This window comes from Oryx dammah, unplaced genomic scaffold, assembly GCF_014754425.2.
Source record: "Oryx dammah isolate SB20612 unplaced genomic scaffold, SCBI_Odam_1.1 HiC_scaffold_12, whole genome shotgun sequence".
Classification (NCBI taxonomy): domain Eukaryota; kingdom Metazoa; phylum Chordata; class Mammalia; order Artiodactyla; family Bovidae; genus Oryx; species Oryx dammah.
Genome location: NW_024070196.1, coordinates 31555734 through 31563707, shown reverse-complemented (window position 1 = coordinate 31563707; position 7974 = coordinate 31555734). Strand labels below are relative to the sequence as shown.

General features: G+C 39.2%; 1 pseudogene; it reads left to right on the top strand.

Annotated features, from left to right (window-relative positions):
* The first annotated feature begins 237 nt into the window (after window positions 1–237).
* On the top strand, window positions 238–914 carry LOC120871642 (annotated as a pseudogene).
* The last annotated feature ends 7060 nt before the right edge of the window (window positions 915–7974 follow it).

Here is a 7974-nt window from a genome sequence, read left to right as displayed (position 1 = left end):
GGTGAGCGCTGGGCTCCCCCTCCGTGAGGCCAACTCGGGCTTGCTGGTGACGCTGGCCACCCTGTGAGGCAACCGGTCCGTGTTCACATCCTAGAACGCCTGCGAGGTGCTCTTCACGTCACTGCTGAAGAGCCTGGGGTCCAAGGACAGTGGCAAGATTGTCTTCAAGACAGCTTGGGTAAGTGCTCTCTCCATGGGGATGATGGTCTTCTGCTGCTCGTTAGCGTCTTCACAGAGATGTTTGATGGTCAGAAAACAGGTGTGGTGGGTGCTGCTGTTGAGGTTGTTGGACGCTTGCCCGGTTCTTTAATAAGCTCCATTGAGCCTCCATACCTTTTCTTGTGGAATCCTGTTTGCCTACCTGCCTTCACTGGTCATTCTGGGACACTATTTCAAGAAGTTCCTTGGACGGGGGAATGGCACTCGGATCGCTGGCAGCAATGCCTTCCTGGTTTTGCTGTCTTTCCTTCTGGGGTTCTGACTGACAGCTGGGGCCTCTTTAGACACAGAGTCCTCTGCCTCTTCACGTTTGTTCTCTTTCTGGCTGGCTTTACTCACGGATCCCTTGCCTTCTGTGTAAAGATGGTGGAACCAAAGGAGCCAACAGATTCTCCCTCTTTTCCCGGAGAAACTTCAGTTATACCCAGTTCAGTTTTGCCGTCTTCAGGGTGACAGCTTATGCTGTGTCGGCAGTTGGAATATCGGTTGCACTTTTAGGAGACCTTGTGCCTTATTTTCACTTGAGTTGGCCATGCCTTGCTGGGGTCATTTCAGAAGTGGAGTGCTGCTTCTTAGCCACACTGCGCCAAGACCAAAGTTTTCTTTGCCTTGCAAGTTTCCCTTCTGTTCCCTCAGAACTAGAAGAGAGGCAAGGTTGGACCATCCCCACCCTCAGCATGCTGAGCAGCCGCTGACTGAACTCAGGAGGAAATGGGCTAACGTGAATGAGAGGGTATCACATAACCCTTTTTCCAGCTTCCACATCTCCTCCTTTAGTTTCTTGCCTGGAGAATCCCATGGACAGAAGATCCTGGCAGGCTATGGTCCATAGGGTCACAAAGAGGCAGAAACAACAGAAGCCACTTAACACAGCACAGCATAACACATTTTGTGAATATGAGAAAATTAAAATGCTTTTCACAATCTATGACAAGCAGTATATATACATAGTTTTATGTTCAATTTTGTTTCCTGCAATAAACATAAAGCATTAGCTGAAGAAACCATGAGCAAATGTGTAAATTTTAGAAAGTTATCTTATGATTTTTATATCAACTAGAAAGCAAATTATGATAGAGGAAAAAATAAATATTAAACTACTTATACATAATATAATTAAACACTTTTAAATTCTATTTATTTCTGTTTTGGGATGTACAGCTATATTTTGTTTGTTTTTAATTTAGTGGAATTAATTGGAATTGGACTGACTCATCAAAAGTAGCTATTAATTATACAGGAGACCCTTCATAAGAAACTTAGCCTATACTGAACCATAGTTTGATTCAGAGCTGTGTGTGAGATGTTTTTAATCTGTACTATATTTTGTGAGTGACCATGGTAACAACTGTGTTATGTACTTATACAACTATTTTATTTATCTCTATATTTAGACTTCAATAGTTTATGCTCAGATATTTAAAATTATTTTTCCTCCCTCAAAGAATTAGCAAGACAAAACAATTCTCTGAGATGAGATTTAGAATTTAAAAATCATATTCTTGCTGCTCTTGTTTTTTGGAATGGATTTTTGTGTTAGCAAAAAGAATTACCAGTATTGTTTTTAATGCTGCAATTTAATAATTTGTTTAAAAGTGAATAGCTACAGTCTGTTGCCTCTGATAGGTCTTATTTTTTTCATCTTTTGTCCTCTTCTCTTTCATATTCACTGAGAATTATAGGGTCATTTGATATCTGTTAGACAGTTGTAAAAGTAAAGTATTAATAGACTATGTATATATATACTGAAAAATAATGGGCACATTGAATTGGCTTGAGTTGTTATGTGAGTCATATTAGATTAGTCTACAGTTTGGGAATAGCTATTTTCCATGTCTCAGACAGTAAAGAATCTGCCTGTAATGCGGGAGACCCATGTTCAATCCCTGGTTTGGGAAGATCCCCTGGAGAAGGAAATGGCAACCCACTCCAGTATTCTTACCTGGAGAAATCCATGGACAGAGGAGCCTGAGGGGCTACAGTATACTGTGTCACAGATAGTTGGACATGAGTGAGCAACTTCCACGGTTTGGAAATAAATACTTACAAATAAATATAATAATAAAAATATTTTTCTTTTTGAAACTAGTTTTATTTCCCAAAGTAACCTATAATAGTCAAATCTTTATAAGGTGACTGCTATTCAAATTTCTAAATGATAAAAGGTGGCTTTAATCAAGGGGATTGTAGATAGTTAATTCTGTGGTTGTCCCTTTCTTTGATTTGAACCTAATTATTTATGTACATTACTATCTTGTTAATTTACTCTTTATTCTCATCTACATTTACATTAGACACAAGAGAAATTAGGACAGCAACATCTTGCTTTAATGAAATAGAAATAGTTAAATAACTATTGTCATCATCATTCAAGACTGCATTTTGTTGTTCCACACACTGAAACAGTCACATCAGATATACCAAACAGAAGGAACAGCACTAAAAAAGCAAATTAGTTTACTCTATAAAGAATTATAAACATGTATCCAAAGTCCTATTATATTCACTTCAGTTATTTTCTAGCTGATTGATAATTTTAAATAATTTATAATTTTAGGACATATCTCAAATAAATTTTCCTTTTCCTTTAATAAAATAAAGAAATAATACAGATATATGACAAAAAAATAGTTCAAATGATAAGAAAGGCTCCAAATGAAAATCTCTTTCTCTATCCTACTGTTTCTTCCCAGAAAATAACCCTGTCAAATTCCAATCTTTTTTGAAGTTTTTTTTTTTAATTGAAATGTAGTATACTTATAATATTTATTAGTTTTGAGTGAATAAGCTTCTTTTTTTAATGTATTCAATATTTTTAAGATTAAACACCATGTAAAGTTATTTTAAAATAATGGCTATCCCTGTGCTGTACAAAATATCTTTGTAGCTCATTTATTTTTATGTATTAATCATAGTTTGTAGCTCTTAATCCCAAACCTTTATCTCATCCTTCAGCCTCCCTCTTTCCAATGGTAACCGTTTGTTAGTTTTTGTTTTCTCTGTTTGTAATTCTGTGTCTTTTCTGCTATATGTATTCTTTTTTTTTTTTATTTTTCAAGATTCCATACAAAAATGATAACATACAGTATTTGTCTTTGTCTGTATGACTTACTTCACTAAGTATAATACTATGTGGGTCCATCTATGTTGTTGCAAATGGCAGAATTTCATTCTTTTTATGGCTGAGTAAAATTCGATTGTATTACATGTAATGCACATTATATATACCTGTTCAATTATATATATATAATTGAATATGTGTATAATGCCACTTCTTTATCCAGTCATCTGTTGATGGACACTTAGGTTGCTTCCATATCTTGGCTATGGTAAATAATGCTGCTGTGAACGCTGGGGTACATGTATCTTTTGAATAAGTGTTTCCAGTTTCTTCAAATCCATAGCTAGCAATGGAGTTGCTAGCTCACAAGGTATGCTATTTTTGGTATTTTGAAAAATGTCCATACTGTTTTCTATAGTGGTTGTATCATTTTGCATTCCCACCAACAGTATACTAGGGTTCCCTTTTCTCCACATCCTTGCCAGTATTTGTTATTTGTAGACTTTAGGTGATAGACTTTCTAACAGGTGTGAAGTGACATCTCATTGTGGTTTTGATTTGCATTACACTGATAGCTAGAGATATTATGTATTTTTTTCAGATGCCTATTGGATACCTGCATATCTTCACTTAGAAAATTTCTTTGATCTCTATTCAGTTTGTAATCCTGATGTTTGTGTTTTGGATATTACATTGTATAAGCTGTTTATGAATTTTGGAAATTAACCCTTTATTTGTTATATCCTTAGTTGCTATTTAAGGGTTTTTTTTTTTTTTCACATATTTTTGACTTAAACAAGTTCTCTGTCTTCTCATTTTGCCTAACTTTCTCTGTCTCTACGAGTTTAGTTAAAACAGTTACCTATCCCAGTCTTGCAGGGTATCCTTGGGTGGGTGTGTCCCAGTACTGTCTGGGTGTACCCAGTGACTTTAGGGTAAGACCTGGATCTGAGATGAGCATGAGTCACATCTTTCCCCAGGGTGTACTGGCAGCTATCACTTTGGTAGGAGGTGGGACTGGAGATAGAGAGGCTGGAGCTAGAGCTATGTGTGAACCATAGCTTCTTTTCTGCTCAGTGGTCAACACCATCCCCTGGGAGCAGAAATTGTTGGGAGAGAAGCCCTGGGGTTCAAGCTTGAGCTGGCCCTGTTCCTCTGAGTGTGTGTCCACCCCCCACCCAGTGCTGACATCTTCACTTGATAGGGGAACAGTACTAGTGCAAGAAAGACTAGAGGGGGCACTTGCCATGGGTCAGGGCACAGACTGTGGCAGTCTCTCACCCTTGTGTGGAGCTGTCTTGCAGACTGTGTGGGACCAAGCAGGTACTCAGCTCATGTGGGCCTCCATACTGGTTTTGGTTGCAGAAACCTGCCAAAGTCACTTGAAGTATTAATCTGCTTCCTCTGCCTTGTTTCAGGAGTAAGCAAGTTGAGTGCACATTTTTCTCAGTGGAGTCTAGGTTCTTACAGCTCTCCTGTTAGGCCCACTGGTTTTCAAGCCAGCTAAGGGGACCTGTCTTCCTGGTTTCATACCCCAGGATTGGGGCACCCAATATGTGGCCTGAATCATTCACTACCCAGAGAATATCTCCACCTTAATTGTCCCCCTCTTCTTCTTTATCTCCTCCCATGGGCAAAGATCCAGACGTGATTGCTTGGCTTCCCTTCTTACCCAATTCCATGAGGATCTTTCTTACAACTTTGCTTGTAGAAGAGTTTTTCTGTGAGTCTTCAGTTAGTTTTCAGTAAGTTCGTGAAAGTTACTTTTAAAACTGGTGGTGGTGGTGGTGTTCAGTCACTCAGTCATCTCCGACTCTTTATGACCCCATGACTGCAGCATGCCAGGCCTCCCTGTCCTTCACCATCACCCGGAGCTTGCTCAAACTCATGTCCATTGAGGTGGTGATGCCATCCAGCCATCTTGTCCTCTGTTGTACTCTTCTCCTCCTACCTTCAATCTTCCCCAGCCTCAGCGTCTTTTCAAATGAGTCACTTCTTCACATCAGGCGGCCAAAGTATTGGAGGTTCAGCTTCAACATCAGACCTTCTAATGTTTATTCAGGATTGATTTCCGTTAAGATTGACTGGTTTGATCTAAGCATGAGTTCTTCAGCATTCAACTTTCTTTATGGTCAAACTCTCACATCCATACATGACCACTAGAAAAACCATAGCTTTGACTATATGGACATTTGTCAGAAAAGTAATATCTGTGCTTTTTAATATGCTGTCTATGTTTGTCATAGCTTTTCTTCCAAGGAACATGTGTCTTTTAGTTTCATGGCTGCAGTCACCATCTGCAGTGATTTTGGAGCCCAAGAAAATAAAATGTTTCTATTTCCATTGTTTTGCTATCTATTTGCTATGAAGTGATGGGACCAGCTATGGTTTTTCCAGTGGTCATGTATGGATGTGAGAGTTGGACTGTGAAGAAAGCTGAGCTCTGAAGAATTGATGCTTTTGAACTGTGGTGTTGGAGAAGACTCTTGAGAGTCCCTTGGACTGCAAGGAGATCCAACCAGTCCATTCTAAAGAAGATCAGCCCTGGAATTTCTCTGGAAGGAATGATGCTAAAGCTGAAACTCCAGTACTTTGGCCACCTCATGGGAAGAGTTGACTCACTGGAAAAACTCTGATGCTGGGAGGGGTTGGGGGCAGGAGGAAAAGGGGATGACAGAGGATTAATGGCTGGATGGTATCACCAACCCGATTGACGTGAGTTTGAGTGAACTCTGGGAGATGGTGATGGACAGGGAGGCCTGGCGTGCTGCAATTCATGGGGTCGCAAAGAGTCGGACACGACTGAGTGACTGAACTGAACTGAACTGAACTGATGGGATCAGATGCCATGATGTTAGTTTTATGAATGTTGAGTTTTAAGCCAACCTTTTTACTCTCCTCTTTCACTTTCATCAAGAGGCTCTTTAGTTTTTCTTCACTTTCTGCCATAAGGGTGGTGTCATCTGTGTATCTGAGGTTATTTATATTTCTCCCAGCAATTTTGATTCCAGCTTGTGCTTCATTGAGACCAGCATTTTGCATGATGTACACTGCATATAAGTTAAATAACCAGGGTGACAATATGCTCTTTACTTCTGTCCCTCTTCTTTTTCTCCTGGCAGTTTCTCTGGTTCCTCTGCCTTTTCTAAATCCAGCTTGAACATCTGGAAGTTCTCAGTTCACATACTGTTGAAGCCTAGCTTGGAGAATTTTGAGTGTTACTTTGCTAGCATGTGAGATGAGTGCAATTGTGTGGTAGTTTTCACATTCTTTTGCACTGCCTTTCTTTGGGATTGGAATGAAAACTGACCTTTTCCAGTCCTGTGACCATTCCTGAGTTTTCCAAATTTGCTGACATTTTGAGTGTAGCACTTTAATGGCGTCATCTTATAGGATTTGAAATAGCTCAGCTGGAATTCCATCACCTCCATAAGCTTTGCTCCTATTGATACCTCCAAAGTGAAGGCTATGGTTTTTCTAGTGGTCATTTATGGATGTGAGAATTGGACTGTGAAGAAAGCTGAGCACCGAACAACTGTGGTGCTTTTAAACTGTGGTGTTGGAGAAGACTCTTGAGAGTCCCTTGGACTGCAAGGAGATCCAACCAGTCCATTCTAAAGGAGATCAGCCCTGGGATTTCTTTGGAAGGAATGATGTTGGGGCTGAAACTCCAGTACTTTGGCCACCTCATGTGAAGAGTTGACTCATTGGAAAAGACTCTGATGCTGGGAGGGATTGGGGGCAGGAGGAGAAGGGGACGACCGAGGATGAGATGGCTGGATGGCATCACTGACTCGATGGACGTGAGTCTGAGTGAACTCCGGGAGTTGGTGATGGACAGAGAGGCCTGGCGTGCTGCAATTCATGGGATCACAAAGAGTCTGACACAACTGAGAGACTGAACTGAACTGAAGGCCCACTTGACTTTGCAGTCCAACAAATCTGGCTCCAGTTGAGTGATTGCACCATCGTGGTTATCTGGGTCATGAAGATCATTTTTGTATAGATATGTGTATTCTTGCCACCTCTTAATATCTTCTGCTTCTGTAATGCCCACACCATTTCTACTCTTTATTGTGCCCATCTTTCCATGAAATGTTCCCTTGATATCTCTAATTTTTCTTGAAGAGATCTCTAATCTTTTCCATTCATTGTGATAAAAAGGACATCTTTTTTGGGTGTTAGTTCTAGAAGGTCTTGTAGGTTTTCATAGAAACGTTGTGGTATACATTTATATTATATTAAATCATATTTATAATGACTGAAGTATCAATTTTTAATTTATCTATATTTTTCTCCACTGTAAAATATTTCATTCTTACTGCCTCTTCCTCCTTGGTTTGCCTTAAAGAATTTCACCCTTTCTTTGCATTAATATTTGTTTTCAAGGTTTACATGGAAAATCCAACTTTATTTTTGATGCTAATGCAATCTAGAAGCTAAGTCTGTAAAAATTTTCTTCAATGTCTATTAGGATAACAGTCATAAATATGTATCACATATGAACTGACTTCTTCATTCACATATTTTTTTTTCCCAATCAGAGTGTAGAATTTGTAAACCAGAACACAATAAAACAAAAACTGTTCAACCTAGGTAATTGAATACATGGATATCAGTTTTTTCATGTTATAAATGAGGATTGTAGATGTAGAATCACTGAAATAATTTTCATATTCAATGAGTGAAAATAA